Source organism: Panicum virgatum, chromosome 6K (genome assembly GCF_016808335.1).
Source record: "Panicum virgatum strain AP13 chromosome 6K, P.virgatum_v5, whole genome shotgun sequence".
In the NCBI taxonomy this organism is placed as follows: domain Eukaryota; kingdom Viridiplantae; phylum Streptophyta; class Magnoliopsida; order Poales; family Poaceae; genus Panicum; species Panicum virgatum.
Genome location: NC_053141.1, coordinates 30,225,767 through 30,246,823, shown reverse-complemented (window position 1 = coordinate 30,246,823; position 21,057 = coordinate 30,225,767). Strand labels below are relative to the sequence as shown.

The 21,057-nt window shown below is 44.3% G+C and overlaps 1 non-coding gene across 1 annotated transcript; it reads right to left on the bottom strand.

The window, feature by feature from the left end:
• Window positions 1-1,804: 1,804 nt before the first annotated feature.
• LOC120639373 lies at window positions 1,805-1,890 on the bottom strand. Its single transcript, XR_005661378.1, has one exon. It is a non-coding gene; the product is annotated as a small nucleolar RNA Z102/R77 (small nucleolar RNA).
• Window positions 1,891-21,057: the final 19,167 nt, after the last annotated feature.

The following is a 21,057-nucleotide window of genomic DNA, read 5'->3' as shown; positions in this document are numbered from 1 at the left end:
AACTCTTGAATCCTACGCACAAAGTGTCTATTGCCATCATCAAAGGAGTCGTCCAACTCAATGGACGTGCTCTCACTCTCCCCATTGAACATGTTATCAAAGTACTCACGCCACCTTAGTTTGATGTCCTCCTCCGTAACCAAGAGTTGATCCCTTGCATCCTTAATACACTTGACTTGATTGAGGTCCATTATCTTCCTATCACGAACCCTAGCCATCTTGTAAACGTCCTTCTCTCCTTCCTTTGTACTCAGCCTTTGGTAAAGGTCATCATATGCTCTGCCCTTTGCCTCACTCACTACTCGCTTTGCAAACTTCTTTGCCACCTTGTACCTCTCTATGTTATCTGTACTCCTATCATAGAACACACATTTGTATCGCTCTTTCTTCTCCTTAAGGGCCTTTTGTACATCCTCGCTCCACCACCAAGTCTCTTTAGTTGCACCTTTGCTCCCTTTGGTAACACCAAGCACTTCCGCAGCCACCTTCCTAATGCAAGTTGCCATCTTCTTCCACGTGTTGTTTGCATCTTCCCCTTCTTCCCAAGAGCCCTCCGTGATAACCCTTCTCTTAAAGTCTTCCGACGCCGCCTCTTTTAGTTTCCACCACTTCGTTCTCACGGCTTTGACTTGTTCATCCCATCTAGTACGTAGACGAAAGCGGAAATCAGCCACACGAGCTTGTGTTGAGAGACAACACACTCTCCCGGTATTACCTTACAATCCAAGCATGTCCTCTTATCCTCTCTTCTTTTGAGAATGAAGTCAATCTGACAAGCGTGATGGCCACTACAGAAGGTCACCTCCCTAAAGAAGTTGTTGGCTACCATCAGATTGTAAGCTATAGCAAAGTCTAAGACTTCCTCTCCCTCCTGATTCCTACTACCATACCCAAACCCTCCATGTGCCACCTCGTAACTTGCATTAGACAACCCTACATGGCCATTGAGATCTCCTTCTATGAAAAGCTTCTCACTGGTGGGTACCGCTCTAACCAAGCTATCTAGGTCATCCCAAAACTGCCTCTTTGTACTCTCATCATGGCCTACATGGGGAGCATACGCACTTATAACGTTGAAGACTAAGTCACCAACAACAAGCTTGACTAGGATGATCCTACCCCCCAGCCTCTTGACGTCCACCACTCCATTTTTCAGACTCTTGTCAATCAAGATGCCCACTCCATTTTTGTTTGCAACTGTTCCTGTGTACCAAAGCTTGAAGCCTGTGTTCTCCACCTCCTTCGCTTTCTGACCCTTCCATTTCGTCTCCTAGACGCATAGGATATTTACACGTCTCCTAATCGCTGTGTCAACTAACTCTCTTAACGTACCTGTGAGGGACCCTACATTCCAGCTACCTAGATGGATCCTAGTTGGCACGACTAGCTTCCTTACCCCTCGCACTAGCCGAGTCAGGTGCGAAGACCCTTGCTCATTTAGCACTACACCCAGGAGACGATGTAGCGCGCCACTGAGGAAGCGACGACCCGATCCTTGCCCACTTAACACCGTGTCCAGATCACGATACGGCGCGGCACCAAGGGGGTGACGGCCCGGCCCTTGCTCATTTAACACCATACCCGGGTTGCGATATGGCGCGCAGCTAAGAGGGTTACGCCCCAATGGTTTTCTCTTGGGTTTCATCTCCATAAGAGTAGCTGGGTTCTACATTGGCTCGCCACGCCTAACACAACCCTCCTCCTTTATCCGGGCTTGGGACCGGCATTGTTGAAACATCGTTGAAACAACACGGCAGAGATAAAATAAAGGCTTCAACGGTTTCAAAAAATTAGATTGTGAAGGAAATGATCAGATAGAGCTAATACAGTTTGAACCATCATGGTGGCCAATAAAACCAATAGGGAAAAAATTTGATCATCACACCATCTCCTCACAGAAAAAACAGCACTGCTACATACAAAAAGTAGAACCAGGACCAAAGAAAAAAGCTCACCCAGAATTCAGTATACAAACACGGCACACAAGCAGAAAGATTGAGAGACTGAAGAGTTGTGACTCATCTGCATACATCAACAGCAGTCTTCCCACTCATAGGAGAAGCAGGAAAAGGGAAGAAAGATTTCAAACAAGGTGCACTAGCACGAACTTGAAGGATCGTCCAACTAATTAGTGCACTGACGTAGCTATTCGTAGTAGTTAATAGTTGTGCACTTGTGCTAGCTCCTGATTGTGTGTTGTCCATTCAAATGATAATAAGTATATACTAGAAACACAGCGCGGCTTTGCCGCACCCTCAATGGAGTTGACCAGTACACTATGTCAATATTAGCAAGATCAAACATATTAATCCCACTTGGCAGCTGTTGGAGCTCCGTTTTTCTTGTTCTGCCTTGTAAATTTTACCTTCGCCCCTCTGGGCGTTTCCTACTTTTCAATATAACATGCAGCTCTCCTGCAGGTTCATTAAAAAAACAGATTAATCCCATGTTTTAATGGTTCCATAGCCTATTCTGAGTATATAGTTAGCTGTTGCATACGTAGGATGATCATATTGCAAAAGGACAATGTTGTGTAATAATAAAAAAGGTAAATTTGTCACCTGAGTTAAAATCTGATGGCCAGCTTAAGATTTGGGTCAGAAAATTCCGTCTTGTGCATTGTTATTGTTCTGGAGGAACTCGATGTTTCATTAGAGTATTGTTCCTAGTATGGAAGCATTTGCCTAGATCCAGCATTCAAGTGCACTTGTTGGCCTATCTCGCCCGACCCCTAGCAAGAAAATGTGTCTATCAAAGTGAAGTACCAGAGTGAACCAATCCATGATAATATAAAGATTAACTATCACAATGCTATGATGGCACCAAAATGCTAAGCAACATGCTACATGTATAGAACTATAGATGGCACTCAATCAGGTGGTCTTCTTCTGCTCAGTTGTTTGATATCTTTGGGATCAGCTTGCATGCTCTGAAAGTTACAGTATAGTAGGAAGTATAGATCATAAGGTAAAATAGCAATAAAAATTTTAATTTGTGATACTTAGCCCACTCATTTTTGCATAAGGACAATACAAAGCATTGTAGCATTAAGATTCAAATCACAGTGAATCAGTGATGCTTTAGCATCAAAAGGTTAACAGACAGGAAAGTATGAAGAACTGATTCGGGGGAGAGTATAAGCAAAAGTAGCTTACTCGTTGTCATAGTTTGTGCCTGGACAGTCAGCCTTTGTGCATGTATCTTTGGAATAATGAAAATTCAGTACTGGCAGATTCCTTATCATATTGTCCCACTAGTATCTTTGTGATGTTATGAAGGCATAGAGATTTATTTATTGTTTCTTTTCTTTAACTTCAACATGGCTCATGTTGTCCAATGCACGCTGGTACTGTGACCAATATTGCCTGAACACACTAGTATTATGGCCAACTATGAACATGAGAAAAATTACAATGCAAAACTCTCAAATAAGATTTATAGTTTACATGTGTTAGCTAGGAGTACTCAGTTTTAGTTTGTATGTTTGGAAAAAATCAATCTTTTTGTTCAGGCAATTCCCTATTATTTTGAAAGAATGTTGTTTGACAGTTCAGGGTGGAAGCTCATTTAGCAAGGTAATATACAATGTAATCGTAGTCTTCAGTTGGCCTTGCACAACGGAAAACGAGATGCAAGCGACTACTAATTTACAATTAAAGTACCAGAAACGCTAACAAAGGTCGTACAAGTAGGGTAGCCTTTGTTACCTATTCCATGTTTGAATTTCAGTACCTTGTGAAGCATATTAAGTCTACGGATATTAAAAATAGTAGCATAGCATTGTCCACTGAAATCACTGGATCAAAATATAAGGCCATTATACCTAGAAATAATTTTTGCCTAAAGGAATAGCGAGTGGCTCAAGTAATCAGTGGACCGGTTCTGCCTACTTACTGGACAAATAAAGCCTTGATCACTGCGATCTAAACGGACATATTATTAGTCGACATTCTGTCGAACACATGCAGCGTGTGTCAGACATTTGGCAAGCTAGCAAATCTATGACAGTAGGTGTGCGCCGAAGACAGTGCTGCTGTTACTATCCAGGCAGCTGCCCAGGCGCCAGGAGGACCCGCGGAGCACCGGCCTTCTTCGTCGCTCGGCGCTCGCACCTTGCTCTTCACCAGCGTGTGGACAGCTTGGCGCCTCCACGGGCAGTGGGATGAGGGTGCCAAACGACGGTTGCTCTGGCGCAGGTGGGGGGGGTGGCGCCGGTGGAGCCGAGGGAGGAGGCAAAGCCCGGCCCTGTGGCGCAGCGTCCCGAGCACGGGCCCCGTAGCCGGGAGCAGTGGGATGTGATGAGGGGTTCTGCGGGCGTTGGAGGGGTGCGATAGGAAGGGGGATGGCGCCGCATGTCCGGCGCCGTGGGTCCTATGGGTGGCTGCAGTGTCCTCGTCCTCTCCTTGCTATAGCCTATAGGTAACAAGCATAACCATACTAGATAGACTAGCCAAGAGTATTCGCATTCTTATGACACCAGCCGATCAACCCGTGACAGTGCATTGGCTAGTTTTTGTAACGTGAAATAATTAGTTTTTTGGGGTATGATGATACATTTAATGTAATATTTTAGCTTCCTTTGGACGAAAATTGAGGTGAAAAGACAAGCAGATAAGATTGATAAAGAGTAAAATACATCTCCGGTCCCTAAACTTGTCACGCTGTGTCATCCCGGTCCCCGAACTCTGAAAGTAGCTGATTGGGTCCCTAAACTCAGTTCGGGTCTCAACGAGGTCCAAACGGGTATGCCACCTTGGACTGTCATGTGGGACCCCCACGCACACCCTCCTCTTCCCCCCACCAATCCCCTATCTTTTCCTCCCGAATCCATTCGTTCCTCTTTGAACAGACTTCGGCGGCCGTCAAACTGTGTGGCCGTCGCCTTCTTCTTTTGTTCCTATGCTCCCAGACACCCATGGCTTTCGGACGTGAGCACCACGAGGGGGAGGACTACGGCGGCCACCATGGGAGAGGTCCGACGGCTACAGGAGGGGTACGCGTGGGCGGACTTGGCGTTGCTGGAGCCGACAGGTGCTGCGGGCCGCGGGCGCGTGCGCGGCGTGGGGCGTCGCGTGGTGTTCCTAGTGCTGCGGCAGGGCGCGGGCACCGTGCAGTGCGTGGTGGCCGGCGGGGATGGCACGGTTCGCGGCGAGGCTGAGCTGGGAGTTCGTGTGGACGTCGCCGGCGTCGTGTCGCTGCCGGGGGAGCCCGTCCGCGGCTCCACCCTGCAGGTGGAGATCCAAGTGGAGAAGCTCCACTGAGTCTGAGCAGGGCCGTCCCCAGTTGCACTACTGAACTTATTGTTTGCAGGAGTAGGTCACTTGTTTTTGCCTGGATTAACATGCTAGTAGTATGTGCTACTTGGTCAACTTTTCAATATAGAAACTAAATTTGAGGTTCTGCTTGTGTGTTAGCCGAAGGTTATAGCTTCAATCCTTAAGGCCACAATACTTTAAAAAGGGCAAATTGCATATCTGCCCTCGTTTGTACCTACAACTGTATGTTTGCCCCTTCTTTTTAAGGTTTGCATATTTGCCCCTGTTTTTCATGTGTGAATCATCCGTTTGCCCCTGATTTCCAACGGCGTCCACCGAGGCAGCTTCCAGCGAATAAAGAAAAGGAAGTATGGAAAATCTAGATAGGAAATGTCTCTCCTACCCCTGCTCTGTTGGCTCTCTCATTGGGGGAGGACCGGCGGAGGTGGCAGAAGATTGAGGCGCGGGGGAAAGGCAGAGGGGCGAAGGGAGCGGGTGGGGCTGCCTGGGCTGCCGGAGTCGCGCGGGGGTCGGGAGGCCGCGGCCGCCCGCCAGTAGTGCGGAGGAGCAGGCGGAGCCCGTGGCCACCGACGGCCGAGCCTGTGGCAGCCTGCGAGCGTCGCCTCTCTCCTCCCCCGCGCCCTCGTCCCGCGCCGGCGAACGTCGCCTCTCCGCCTCTTCCTGCCTCGCCGCCACCGGGGTGAAGACAGGGACGAGGCCCGTGGCGCCGGCCATGGGCCCGGCCCGCTCCTCCTCACGACGGCGGCTAGCAGGAGCGGAGGTGGCGCGCTGTCCCGCCGAGCGCCTTGGTCTTCCCGCTCGACGCCAACAGCCTGCTCCACGACTGCCAGCGCACGCCGCCGGAGGTCCGGAGCTCGACCGCCAGCACCCCAGCTGAATGCTAGCGCGTCGGCGGTGAAGGACCTGGGCTGGCGGCCGTGCGCGACGCGGAAGCAGTGGCTCAGGTCGCCCGTGAGCGTAGAGAAGGCGGCGACGCCACCACCGCCGTCATCGCCGCAGCGGCCGTGCCAGTCCCACGCGGCAACGGCGTCGTTGAGGGGCGCGTGGGCGAGGCTGCGCACTGGGGCCCGCTCCTCCAGCATCCAGTTGTGCACCCGCGCGGCGGCGCCGGGCGCGGCCAGCTGCCTCCCAGTCCCACGCCGACGAGCGCCGTAGAGCGCCGCCTCATCCTCCACCGGTGAGCGGATGTCTTTGACTCTTTGTTGATGCTGACGAGTGGGTCCCACAAGGGCTTATGTGTCTTTTCAACTGCCATTTAACACCGTCACCGGCTCTTAACAGAATAGGGGCAACTGGAAGCTTTAGATTCAAAAAAAAAGGGGCAAACATGCAAAGTAAAAAAAAGGGGGCAAACATGCAATTAGAGGACGAAATGAGGGTAGTTTTGCAATAGCCCCTTTAGAAAAAAAAAGATTGAAATTGTGCAAACAGTGCTTCTGTAATCCTTATAGGTTTAAATCACCATTCAACGGGTTACTTACCGTCGATTTGATGACGTTCCTATGTGAAATATTGATGTATCGGTAGGAAATTAATATAATCTTTGAGTGTGAAATACCGATGTATTTTCACTTTATACATTCGTAGAAATCAAATAATTACTACAATTCATAGTAATTTCACTTGTTATATTTATGGTTTTGTTGTCGTGTTTTTCATTCTATCATAATTGTTTCTAGCAATTGATGGGTATTACGGTTGCTAGAGATAAAGAGGCTAATTTAACACTCAGATTTTATTTTATTGTTTTATGCTTCTATTTGTAGGAAGTTTATTTGACACTCAGATTTGGGCAGGAAACTGCCGTATTTCATAGTAGGTCGAGCTAACGTCATTGTGGAGTCCGGTGCCACGTTAGCTAACGAGTCTGCCCTATGCCCGTTTGGACCTCGATGAGACCCAAACATAGATTAGGGACTGGGATAGTCACTTTGAGACTTTAGGGACTGGGATGACATAGCGTGACAAGTTTAGGGACCGGAGATGGATTTTACTCATTGATAAAGGAGGCAGAAGTAGAGAAACTGGTGCAGTAGAATTTCCATGCATGTTCGTCTTTGCAACACAGTCGGATATGAAACCTCGTCACCATTAATCAAGTTTCGTTATCACATAGTATTAGTAGTCTCTTTTTACCACATTAATCAGCCCCGTACCGAACGTAACATTTGGTCACCAAAGCTCGCATAGAGAAAACCCGGAAAAAAATAAAGAGTTTCAGGCGTGATTATTGTAGGGGTAGCAATATTTTAGTAAGCTCTAGTACACTTTTTAGTTGCCCGTTGCTTAGGGGCGTATCCGCGTATGGTTCTACATATTTTAATAGAAAAGGAAAAAAAAGTGTCCAAGTTGTGTATCGATCCTTGTTGGATCTGCTAGTGGATCAACTATGTGGGAATAGAAGGCTAGGTAGCTGATGTTAATCCAATGGCTATGGTTGATCATGGTTTAAAATAGAAGGACAGATGTTTCTGATTATTGTGGGATTTTTTAGATTTTTTCTTTTTTCTAAAGCGTCTCGTAAACAGTGCATCTTTTTAGACCTCTAATTAGTAATAGTAAGATTATTAAAAAACGTACGAGACTACTAGGCTTAAAATTCTAAAGTCCCATAGCATATATGTAAAGATGTAGCTAGGTATAGAACCAGAACACGCAACACCAATTGATACATGATCTAGCAATTACGACACGATTTTTGGTACCTCCGCGCCAACCAAACTTCTTGGGCTCGCAGCGCCTGGGGTCGGCGACGAGGAGGGTGCGGTCATAGCGGCCGAAAGATGTCCTTGACCTCCTTCTTGGTGGCCTTGTCGACGTACTTTTTGGCTGTGGGTGTCGCCGTTCACCTTGATGAGTCCATGCCTCGGCCACGGCCATCTTCTTCCGTCTTGGGGTTCAAAACCAACCGTAATGCAGAAGAAGCAGAATCAATTCAAGATAAACAGAAAGGAAAAGATATAAAGGTGAATTCCGAACAATGTCTCACGGGCCACACATTTCGCCCAACAGGTGGTGTGCATCGCCAATTGCCGTGTTCACGCGGCCACCTAGCCATGCCTTGGCACACCCACCATACCTTGGCTAGCTGCGACCACCCTTGCATAGTTGTGCTACCACGCGCAGACGCCGGGCCGCGCCATGGCAGAGGCGGCAACCGGCAAGTCGGAGGCTGGTCGCCCCTGGCTTGCTCCATCTCTCCAGGAGCATCCATAATCCATTAGCTTGTAACCGAGCAAGTAGAGCAGAACGTTTTCTCCCCATTTTCTGAAACCGCAATGAAATATCGTTTGTGAATGAAACCAAACAAGCACTGCTTGTTCCGGCAAATACACTGGATCTGAGAAAATAGGGTTGTGTGGTGGATACAGTACAATACAAACAACCGAATATGGAGAACAAACCGTGCAGGTGCAGCTCAGCAGATTGCTTCATGGCGTGAGGCAGCAAAGGAAGCTCTCACAGGCTGCCTGCTTGAGTACACAGGCAGGATCGAAATAGTTAGACAGAAAACTAACCAGTGCATCTCTTCGTGGCAAAGCAGAGGCCACTCGACAAAATCAACTTCAAAGGCTGCGATGGATTGGTTGACGTCATACAACATCAAGATCTTGATCTACCTCTTCATCCATGCAGATGCAGGTCTTTCATCTTGACCGACAGGCTGATCATGGGCTTCCGCTTAACCCTGCAATTAATAGGCAAGCAGTAATTAAAATTCACGTAGAAATTATCGCTTATTTTGTTATGATTAGTTTTATCGTTAAAGATAGTTTGAACATGAGATATTTTGTTAAAGATAGTTTGAACAAAGAAAGGAAATTAGGACTATATGTTACAGGAATTAGTTAAAAAGAAAAGAAGAACGGGATGCATCCTCAATTCGCGGGCCGGTGGCAATTACCCCGTAGAAAAGGTCCCATCCTTCAATATCATGATTGGGTCAACTTTCAGCAGCGAATTCCCCATACAGATAGAGGCGCCTATCAAAAAGATAGTCACCTACTTTAATGCCTGCTTTTTACTACACTCCTTGCTTCTGGGGACATTGATATGAAGCGGTGGAATTCAAATCCCTTCGGACCCAGGATAATCTGACTTATACCGAGTATCCAGTCAAAATTTTGGATACACTAGAGAGAATTACTCGGAGTAAGAGGATACGAATGTGTAAGGTTCAGTGGAGTCATCATGCAGAGGATGAGGCTACTTGGGAAAGAGAAGATGAGTTACAGGCAGAATTCTCTCAGCTCTTTGCTAGCCCAGCCGAATCTCGAGGACAACATTCCTTTTAAGGGGGGTAGGTTTGTAACACCCGTATTTTCAAATTAGGAGCCTAAATAAATTTAATTAGGTTTTCTGTAGGTTCGATAAGGTAGTGCTCACTTCGGTCAACTCTCCATTATCTTTCTTTGGTTGAGTGGAAAGTACGGTACTAGTTCAGTGATAGTGACTGTAGCAAATGGTAAAAAAATGATAGTTGGTTTCGATCCCTCCGGTGATGCCAGAAGTTGTTTTGATATATGATTTTATCCGGTTCCTAGCAGTATAGCTAAGAGTAAGCTATGTCGGAAGCTGCTAAGTGGAAGAAGTCCATAGGCGGTCATCACCAAGACCTAACGAGAGATCTCCCTTTCTTCTTTTCCTTGTGCAAGTCAACCTCCGACCACTACATAGGAGCGACAGAAAAGAAAGCCAAGCCATCAAAAGGAAAGGTGGACTGCTGAGGAGTTTATTCGTAGGGGATACTATGGAGGTCATGCTGATGTCATCATTCTGGGAAAAAAGGGGGGGCCCTAGATGCGCTAGCAATCGGCACATTAGGGGAGTACTTGCCCGGGTACAGTTGACCTAGTATCATACAGACTTATTATCAGTGCTCCAAGCCCCATGTGTTCTAGGGCTAAGACTACGTTGGTGCTACGGAGCCCGAAAAGGGGTTGTAGATACTGCTGTATGGCATAGAATTCCTAAACCCCCTCTCTCGAACTGGGCTTTTAACCTAAAGGTCGCAGGTTCAAGTCCTGCTATACCCAAAAAAACCACTCTTGTATACACACACACACACACACACACAAACACGGATGATTCAATGTTGCAAAAAAAGTCAACCGCGACAAATATTTAAATTCGGAGGGAGTAGAAAAAAAGGGCCCATGACTCACCTCAATCAATCCACACATCAGGGATGTGGGAAATGAGGTGCCAGTCCTTCCCCTTTCCTTCCTCGGAGCGCCTCGCCAGATCAGGGCACTTCTTGATCACCAATTTCTTCAGAGTGGTGAGGCATTTTATACCCTATGGCAAGGATTTTATTCCCTGACAGTCAATGATCTCCAATTTCTTCAGAGCGGTGAAGCCTTTTATGCCCTCTGGCAAGGATACGATTCCTCCTAACCTAGAGATGCATAGCTTTTCAAGGGAGGCCAGGCTTTCCATCCCCTGCGGAAAGGATGTGATGCGTGGGCAGCTGTCGATGTAGAGCTCTTTAGGAGACGTGAGCCGGCACATGGATTCGGGAAAGCAAGCCAGCCCATCCAACCCAGAAATGTGGAGTTTGCATAGAGCACAGAGATCTCCCAGCCATTTAGGCAGCTCATGAAGTGCATGACATGCATGAATCCTGAGATCCTCAAGTGATGTGATATGCTGATGCTGTAGCGATTGGGGAAGGCTCTTTATTTTGGGCAGCCATTCAACATGTAGAGTTCGAAGAGAACAGAGCTCGCCCAAGCATTCCGGCAACTGCTTAAGTCCATCGCACGTTCCTATCCGTAGCACCTGGAGGGATGTGAGTTGCCCCATTGCTTGAGGAAGGCTACTAAGGCGACAGCAGTTCAGAATGTTTAGCTCTTGTAGATATCGAAGCTCCCCTAGTGCATTATCCATGAGAAAAGTCTTCAATAATTCCCATGCTGTCATGTGTTGCACCACCTCCCACTCACGTCCGGTGTTTTGTAGGTGGCTATGATAGAAGAATGAATTGGACCTCTCGAAATTGAATTGGCAGTGGTAATTAGATTCTGTGGTCCACTTCCCAGCACACTCAGACAACTTCCAATGCTTCAGGTGACAAGACAAAGGTAGGAATGTCTTGATCTTCAATGTAAGACAATTTGATATATTCAGACATGTCAAGCAATTACCAACTCGGACCTGTCTCGAGTGAGGTGCACAATTGCTGCAGTTTCCTCCCTCTTCTCCATCAGACATGGTCCTCTCTGCTACCAACCACACTTCTTCCAATCTAGGTAGATCATCCATTAATAACTTCACCAGTGAAGGAAATGGGCCACAGCTTATGCTCTCAAGAGAAGGCATCTTGTGCAGCTCAAGCTCCTCCAGACAAGGAAGTTCCACAAGCCCTTGTAGATGCTTCAATCCTTGGAAATCAGATAGCTTCATCGCCCTCAAAAATTGGAAGCAAGCTTGCCCCTTTACTTGAGTACCAACAACCTGATTATGCATCCACCATGCATATTTCTCGCCTGAGTACCCACAAATTTCTAGCTCTTTAATCCCAGCTGGCGGTTCTAGGCCATCAAGTACAGCCTCCTCCAACATAGTGTCCACCTTTTCATTAAAGAAAAACTCAGTGTTCACCTCACCTTTCTGATGCATCTTCCATTCTAGCTTCAACCTCTGTAAATTTGTCTTCTCTTTCAAGCATGCCTTATGTGCATCATCTTTCTCCAACACATGTGAAATACCTCTGATAATTAGACCTTCACTATTCCTACCTACATTTGCGAGCTCTGATATTCCAGCAAACTTTTCACCGTTACCACAACAAATAAGGGCAACTTTTGTAGTTGACTGCTGAATTGTCCAATGCCTACAGGCATCCCTCTCAATTCTTCACAATCTTTCAGGTTCAAAACTTGAAGCCTCTCAAACTTGACAATGCCATCAGGCAGCTCTACCAGCTTCCTACAGCCTTCGAGGTTCAAAACTTAAAGCTTCTCCAACTTGCTAGTGCCTTCAGGTAGATTTACCAGTTCCCCACAATTTTCCAAGTTCAAAACATGAAGCTTCTCCAAGTTGTTAATGTCTTTAGGTAGCTCTACCAGCTGCACACAATATTCTAGGTTCAAAACTTGAAGCTTATCCAAATTTCCGATGCCTTTGGGCAACTCTACCAGCCTATAACAATTACGTAGACTCAAACATTGTAGATTTCTCAATTTTGTTATAACTACAGGTAGCTCCTTAATCTTGGTATGATCTAGTTTAAGAACTCTTAGCTTTTTATTTCTACCAATAGAATTTGGCAAGGCTGCAAGCTCCATGTACTGGCAAAGATAAATGCTTGAAAGCATATTACAGTCACCAATTGAATCTGGTAAAAACTTTAGCTTCATACACCATGATAGGTTCAGTGTTCTTAACTTTTGCAGCTTACCAATAGATTTGGGCAACTCGAGAAGGCTACTACATTCTAGATGCAGAGCTTGCAGGCTCCAAATATCTGACATAGTTTCAGGGAGTGATTCACATTGCAATCTTGACATCTCAAGATATTTCAAATGTTTTGTCTGAAATATGGCAGTGAGCATTGTTGTCGATAGATTATTGTTTGCAATGATACTGCACAAGTGCTTTGCATTCTTGGCCTTGTTGAATATTATATCATCACAATCACCACCATCAACATATATAGCACGTGCATTCTTGAAAAACATTCTAGGCAAAGGTTTTTTTGGCTGTTGAACTAAGGAAAAGTATTTGTGGTATTTTGTGGAACTGGTTGCATCCTTTGGCACATTAGTTGAAATTTGCTCATCCAAGATGAACTGGGCAAGATCATGAAGCAAATCATGCATCTCGTAACACACTCTCCCAAAATATTCCTTCACATCCTGGAGAAAAGAAACTTGCACAAGTGAATTGAAGCACTCGTCGCCAACATCCTCCAAGCAATTGTAACCATGAGTCAAACTAATCACATTGTGAGCAATCCATTGGTCAACCAATTGTTGTTTATCGAGCGGAAGGCCTTTAGGAAACAATGAACATATTGTGAAGCACCGTTTCAGATGGGATGGTAAATGGGAATAGCTCAACATCAAGCTTGCTAATACTCTATGCTCTTTATCCTCAGCATCTAGTAGATTACTGTCTCTCACGGCCTTCCATTGTTCTATACGTGTCTTGCCACGAAGGACATTTGCAAGAACTTTAATTGCAAGTGGCACCCCACCACATTTATTCACAATCTCTCTCCCAACTTCCAATAATTCAGAGTCCAAACCTTTTATGTCCTCACCAATGATCTGAGTGAACACTGTCCAGGTATCATCCTTAGACAAGGACGACAACTTCGACAGATCTGTTGATTCCACTGCTTCTGCAACATTTCTGTTGCGACTTGTCAACAAAATACTACTTCCAGGTGCTCCTCTCTTTATATATAACATAAAATCTTCCCATTGACTTCGGTCCACAGTCCAGACATCATCTAATACAAGCAAATACCTCTTTCCAGTCAATGTATCTGCTATAGTTTGAATTATGTTCTGTATGGAATGATGTTCAGATTTTTGATAAGTAATGGCTTCAAACATCTTCATCATAAGCTGTTGGACATCAAATTCTTGGGGCACATGAACCCATATTCTTACTTCAAAATGATCCTTTACGGTGTTACCATCACCGAAAACTAGGTTAGACAAGGCAGTTTTCCCAGAGCCACCAAGCCCAATTATGGAGACTATCTTGATTATCTGTTGGTTATTTTTGTCCACCAGTTTAGATATTATTTCCTGCTTTTCTCGCTCTCTTCCACATATTATTGATGCCACAGCAACATTTGGCACTGTTGGAGTTGCCTTGGCAGTCCTGTTCATGTGTGGAACAGGATGACCTTCCGGCAAACTGTTTACTATTGCACTGAAGTCAGTTCTTTGCTTCACTATTGCATCAAATCTATTCTTTATAGCCTTGATCTTGAGGGCAGCCTTGAATTGAAACATATATGATTTTGGTTTTGTGCAGAGACATTTTGACACAATATTGTTGGCAACTTCAGCTTCATGCTTCTCAGCCTCTAGATGGAACTCATCAACAATATCATCAACGTCGTATGCGACGTGTTTCAATTTTCTGATGAAAAATTGATCATTATCCGTTGTTTTACATCCTGCTTTTTCTAGCCAGGAGCTGATATCCTCAAATCGACCCTTGAGATCCTGGAGATCCATTGTCACACCCACTATAGAGCTGTACTGCTTCAACATCGATGGAGCTAACTTGTTTGCCAAAATTTTCAAAATTGCAGACACAGCAGCACCTTTGATACTGGCCATCATTTATTTTGAAAGTGTCTCCTTTCCCAAAAATCTTGCAGACCAAATTGAACATGAGCTGCTACTTTCGAAACAAAAAAAATGATCTGCAAAAACTAGCTGTACTCTCAATAAATTATGGGTTATGCATGTTCCAAACTAACTGAATCCTATGGCGCTTTTTTCATGCATGATTGTTTCTTTGTTATTTTGCTAACATGATGTATGACTGGCACCATCTGATACACCTATATGAAACAGTAGTTGATGACATTGATGTCTGACCTGGGAAAACAGGTAGACTGCTAGCCTGAAGCTGAGCTCTTTAGCCTTTTAGTCTTTGAGCTGCACAATTGTGGCCGCAAACAGTCTCGTCTAGCCTTCTTGTTCCTGTTATCACATGAAACAAGAAGCATTATATATACGAGGGGATTTCGTACTTTGGAGCATGTAAAAGAGAAAGGTAACAGTGTTTAAGATTAACGTACCATAGCCTCGATTCACAAAGGAGCAGATGAGGATCTCGAACAGATGTCTGATTAGTTCCTCAACATGAACATACCATAGCCTCTAGCTCGGACGAATCAACTCTAATTACTCTTATTTCCTACTTGTGATGTGTGACTTCTGAGTTCCTGGATTTAGTACCTAACAATAGGCAGGATAATAATACATTTTTATTTACTGAAAACAGTTGCACTGAAAGCAGAAAGTGTGGATGTTGATGGTAATTGATGAACTTAACAGGAGTATGGATCGAGCAAGAAAAAACAAAACAAAGGACTTGAGTAGTCTTTGGTTAGAACAAAACATATACTAGGATAGTAAGCTAGTTGCACGAGAGTAATTACTTTTTTAGTTACCCTCTGTCATGTAACTAACTAAGCCGGATTGCACTCGTCTTACTGGTCCGAGCTAAGTCGCAACATGCTTAATAATCATAGTTGTAACCAGGGTATTGAAGCGGTTGCAATTGTGGTGTCAGGCCAATTGCAACTCAGCATATTCTCTAGTTGTAACTGGAATCGCTTTATTGGTCCTAGTTGCAACCGATTTAAAGATCCTAGTTGTAATTACGGCGGCAGTGAAGCGGTTGCAGTCACGCACGGGATCTGGCTAATTGCGACTGAGTATATTCCTTAGTTGTAATTGCAATCGCCTCGTCGGTCCTAGATGCAACGGTTTTAATGATCCTAGTTGTAACTGGGACATTGAAATGGTTTGTAGTTGTGGATGAGAACAACTGCAACTGAGCATCTTACTATTACTAATTGGAGATGAAAAGCATGCACGGCTTATGAAGCGCTCTAGAAAAAAAGAAAAAAGTCTAGAAAATCCCACAATAATCAGAAACATCTCGCCTTCTATTTATATCCATGATTATTAGTAGCCATTGGTGACCCATCTCCCACCGCAATCAATCCATGCATCGATTCCTCATAGAGGATCATTTAAATTCTCTTTATTTATTTTACCTTATTATTAACACACCTCCCACCACAGTCAATCCATGCATCGATTCCTCACCGAGGAACATTTATTTTTTTATTTTATTTTTACGTATTGTTAACCCACCTCCCACCGCAATCAATTTGTGCATCGATTCCTTTTGGAGGATCATTTATTTTTTTATTTTTTCTTATTATTAACCTATGTCCCACTTTATTCAACCTATAAATCCATACTTTCTGGAGGACCATTAAAAATCTTTTTTCTATTTCTTCTTATTATTAACTTTCAATCAATCCATGCATCGATACATCTTGGAGGACCATTTAAAGTTTTACTTTTTCGTTGTGGTACAACATCTAGCTAGTAATATTAAAATAATTAGTGAAAATACTCAATATACTCTTATATATGTACTGTCTTTGGATCTTAAGAAAACCCAAGCATGTGTTTAACGTCTATATATATTTTAATCGAACCAAGCAACATAGGTGTACGTTTACAACGTACGAAATTCAAGTTTTTTAAACGTATGTTTTTATAAGCACATGTATTCTGAAGGCCAAGTACGGGTGGTCTGACTCTAGCTTCAACGATCTGATGAAACTCTTATCCTGGTTGCTTTCGAAGCCTAACTTTGTGCCTGAGAACACGTACCAGGCAAAGAAGATCATTAGCCCATTGACAATGGGAATTGAGAGAATACACGCATGCCCGAACTACTGCATACTATATCGAGGGGAAACATTTGGGAAACTAGAGAAATGTCCACCATGTGGCACTAGCCGTTACAAGCAGAATGACATTTACAAGGACGACGATCAAGCATCCTCAAAATGGAAGAAGAGGAAGAAAAAGGGTGTGCCTGAACCTTCCAAAGAAGATACATGCTTAGGCATAGACGAGAACAAGAGGAGATTCCCCAAATTGGTATGTGGTATCTCAATCCAATCGACCGCTTAAGGTGTATGTTTGCAAACCCTCGAGAAGGAAAGCTGATGTGTTGGTGGCATGAAGAGCGGATTCAGGACGAGGGTAAGCTTTCACACCCGGCCGATGGCACACAGTTGAAAAGGTTTGATGAGATGTACCCCGAGTTTGCGAAGGACCCAAGGAATGTGAGGTTTGCACTAAGGACACAAGGAATGAATCCTTTTGGGGAAAGAAACAGCATACACAACACATGGGCAGTTATATTGACCATATACAACCTACCGACCTGGCTTTGCCAGAAGAGGAAGTACATAATGTTGTGTATTCTGATACAAGGGCCGAAACAACCGGGCATTGATATAGATTTCTTCCTTGAGCCATGGATGGCTGATATGGTGAAGCTTTGGAATGAGGGTGTGCGAATGTGGGATGAGTATGCTAAGGACCACTTCACATGCAATGGAATTATAATTGTTACCATCAATGACTACCCTGCATTGTTCTCGATCTCTGGACAGATCAAAGGAAAGACGGGATGTTTAGTATGGCTGGATGGCACGATGTTTGTGTACCTGGATGGTTCAAAAAAATTTGTGTATCTGAAGTACTGCCGGTTCCTTGTTGAAAGGCACAAATACCACAGGAAGGCATTCTACGCCCTCTTTGATGGTAAGGCAGAGTCAGGTTCAATACCAATAAGAAGACACAACAGCAAATATGTTTTTGATATGGTAAGGAAGATTAACATCAGCTATGGCAAGAAGATCAAGATAACTAAAACCCCTGTAGAGGGCGTGCCTTTCAAGAAGATGTCAATGTTCTTTAAGTATTTGCCATGATGGAAGGACTTGGAGGTTCCACATGCCGTCGATGCTATGCACATAAAGAAGAACGTGTTCGATAGCACTATCTGTTTGTTGATGGCTGTAAAAGGCAAGACAAAGGATGGCTTGAGGTCACGTTGGGACCTGGTAAACATGGGAATAAGAAGTGACCTCCACCTCGTGGAACATGCGAATGGGAAAATTATGCTGCCAACCGGGCTGTCATCTAAAATAAAGATGCTAGTATCCATGAAAGATTTATCGCTAAGCGGATACAACCCTCACAATTGTCACATGATGCTAATGATATTCCTCGTGGTTGCTATAAGGGTTGCCAGGCCTGCATTTGTGCGTATGGTATTAACTCAGATGGTCTACTTCTTCAGCAAAATCTCGCAAAAGGAAATTCGTTTAGATGAATTGGATTCACTGCAACAGTTCTGCACGGAGACTATGGCCTAGCTAGAGATGTGTTTTCCTCCATCACTTTTCAACATAATGCCACACCTCATGGTACATATGGTCGACCAGATCCATGCACTTGGTCCTACCTACTTACATGAAATGTGGGCATACAAGCGTTTCATGGCAACTCTAAACCGCTATGTTCTCAATTGTGCTTGTCCTGAGGGGTTCATGATAGAGGCTTACTGCACCGAAGTGATTGTAGAATGCTATCAGGATTACTTGGTGGACAAGAAAGGTATTGGCGTGATTGCATCTCATCACACGGGAAAGTTAGAAGGGAAAGGAACGAGGGGGAGGAAAACATTCGTTGATAGGGCATACCATCAAGTGGCAAGCGCTCATTTCAATGTCCTACACCAGTTGGAGATTATGTCTCCGTTCATCGAGCAGCACTTTAATATTGTTCGCGCAGAAAGCAACGGCCGATCAAAGGCTTGGTTCATGAAGGAGCACAAACAACGATTCACCACCTGGCTCATGGACCAAAACAAAGAGGAGGGAACAACTGTTGAGGGAATCACATTGAAACGGCTGGCTTTGGGTCCTTTTGCACAGGTCAGGACATGGCAGTCATACGATATTAATGGGTATACATTCTACACATCTACTAAGGATAAGAAAAGTGTCTGCCAAAACAGTGGAGTTTGGATAGACGCCATCGATGATACGACGGGAAACAAGGTCATATTTTGGCCTTATAGAGGACATATGGGAGCTTGACTATGGAAGGACCATATAGATTCCTGTGTTTAGGTGCCAATGGGTCAAACACCCACAAGGTGTAGAGGTGGACAACTACGGCCTGATGATTTTTGACCTGGCCAAGGTTGGCTACAAAGATGACCCTTGGGTACTCGCCAAACGAGTTGCACAGGTTGTATATGTCGTCGACCCAAGCCAGAAGAATGAGAAGCACATAGTTGCCTCGGACAAATAGACTATTATCGGGGTTGATGGTGTGAACGTTGTGGAGGCCTTCAATGACTATGATGACATGTAGGTCTTCACAGATCTACCAACCAAGATCAAGATTGTAGAAGCAAGCATAAAGGATGTTAAACCATGGTCACGGCTCGATGGAGAGCCAAGATTTGTAACCGCCTAATGCACTATTGTTATTTAATTTCACATTGTAACCTTTGCACGTCAAATATTTTGAGTTTGATCAAAATTTGTCTTCTGTTTTTCAAAAACAAGTAAATATTAAAGGAGTAAATATAAAAAAAGGATATAACAAGTAAATCTAAGATAATTATGTATAAAAGAAGTAAATAAAAGACAATATAAAACAAGAAAATATGAAAAGGAGTAAATATAAAATAAGGGATATAACAAGTAAATATAAGATAATTCTGTATAAAAGAAGTAAATAAAAGATTATATAAAACAAGAAAATATGAATAAGTAAATTATAAATTATAAATAAGTTAGCAGAAGCAGTTGACGCTATCCACCGCGGCTGCTAAGTGACTTAGCAGCAGCGGTTGGAAAGTCCACCGCTGCTGTTAACTGTGGGCGGCCGGCCCCACTCCACTTATCAGCAGTGGTGGACAATTTATCCACCGCTGTGGATTACGTTCACCGATTCTGATAGTGTCCCAGATTTTTTTCAACATCGATTTCAGTTTTTAAACTGTGTTCTTGTGACCCTCCACCGAAAGTTGTTTTGGTTTTTTGCTCGTCTTGGGCCTATAAGTACCCTCCAGTGCCCCCCACCTCTTGCCAAGCTACATCAGTAGAAACAATGCCTCACATATTCTTCTCCTCCTTCCTTGCCTTTCTGCTTATTGGGATAGGTTGCATGTAATGCAAACTCCAAGTTGTGGAAAAATCCTAATCTCTCGCCGGATGCAACTATTCCGGTGGGAGTTCCAGGTTGTGGAAAAATCCTAATGAATTTATTCCATAACCAGTTGCCTTGCAGCTGCCCTACCCTCCTTTATAGAACCTGCAGGTGGTGTACATCTCAGTTAATATGAGTCCTACCCACCGGCGGAGAAAATACTCGCTGAGGTGTACACCACCTGCAAGTTCTACAAAGACGGTTGCAAATCCATCAAGTTAGTGGATAAATTGTGTGTACGTTGACATTTTTTTATCATTGTGGAGAAAATGCTTGCTGAGATGTAAGCTGTTAGCTTTTATGTATCATTATTTCAGTTTTTATGTTTTATTATTTCTTGTTGTGTTCAGCTCACATTGAGATGACTATAACATGAGTGCATGGCAAATGTGTTCTTGTTGTTTAAGGTATGATATTGCAAGAATATATAAAAGTAGAGGGGTAAATAGAAGAACTAAATATAAAAGAAATAAACAGAAGTAAAGGAGTAAATAGAAGAATTAAATATAGAAGAAATGTATTCTTGATGCAGGTTGGAGAAATGTATTATAGAATAAATATAATAAGTATAAGGCACTTAACAGCAGCGGTTGGAAAAATTCACCGCTGCTGGTAAGTGAGGGTGGCCGGACCCACTCCATTAGCAGTAGTGGTGGACATTTACTACCGCTGCTGCTACGAGACTTAGCAGCAGCGGTTGGAAAGGTGCACCGCTGCTGCTAACTGTGGGCGGCCGGCCCCACTCCAGTTAGCAGCAGCGGTTGACCCTATCTACCGCTGCTGCTAACATATATTAGCAGCTGGTGGATAGAGTCAACCGCTGCTGCTAAGTGGAGTGAGCCCCTGCTAATTAGAGCAGGTGTTCATCTCTTCCTTGTTCATCTCTCTCATCTCTTCCTTGTAGCGGTCATGCTTTTTATATTTATCTAAGTCCTTAGCGAACCCCTCCTTCCAGTTCAGCTTGGAGGAGATGCCTCGGA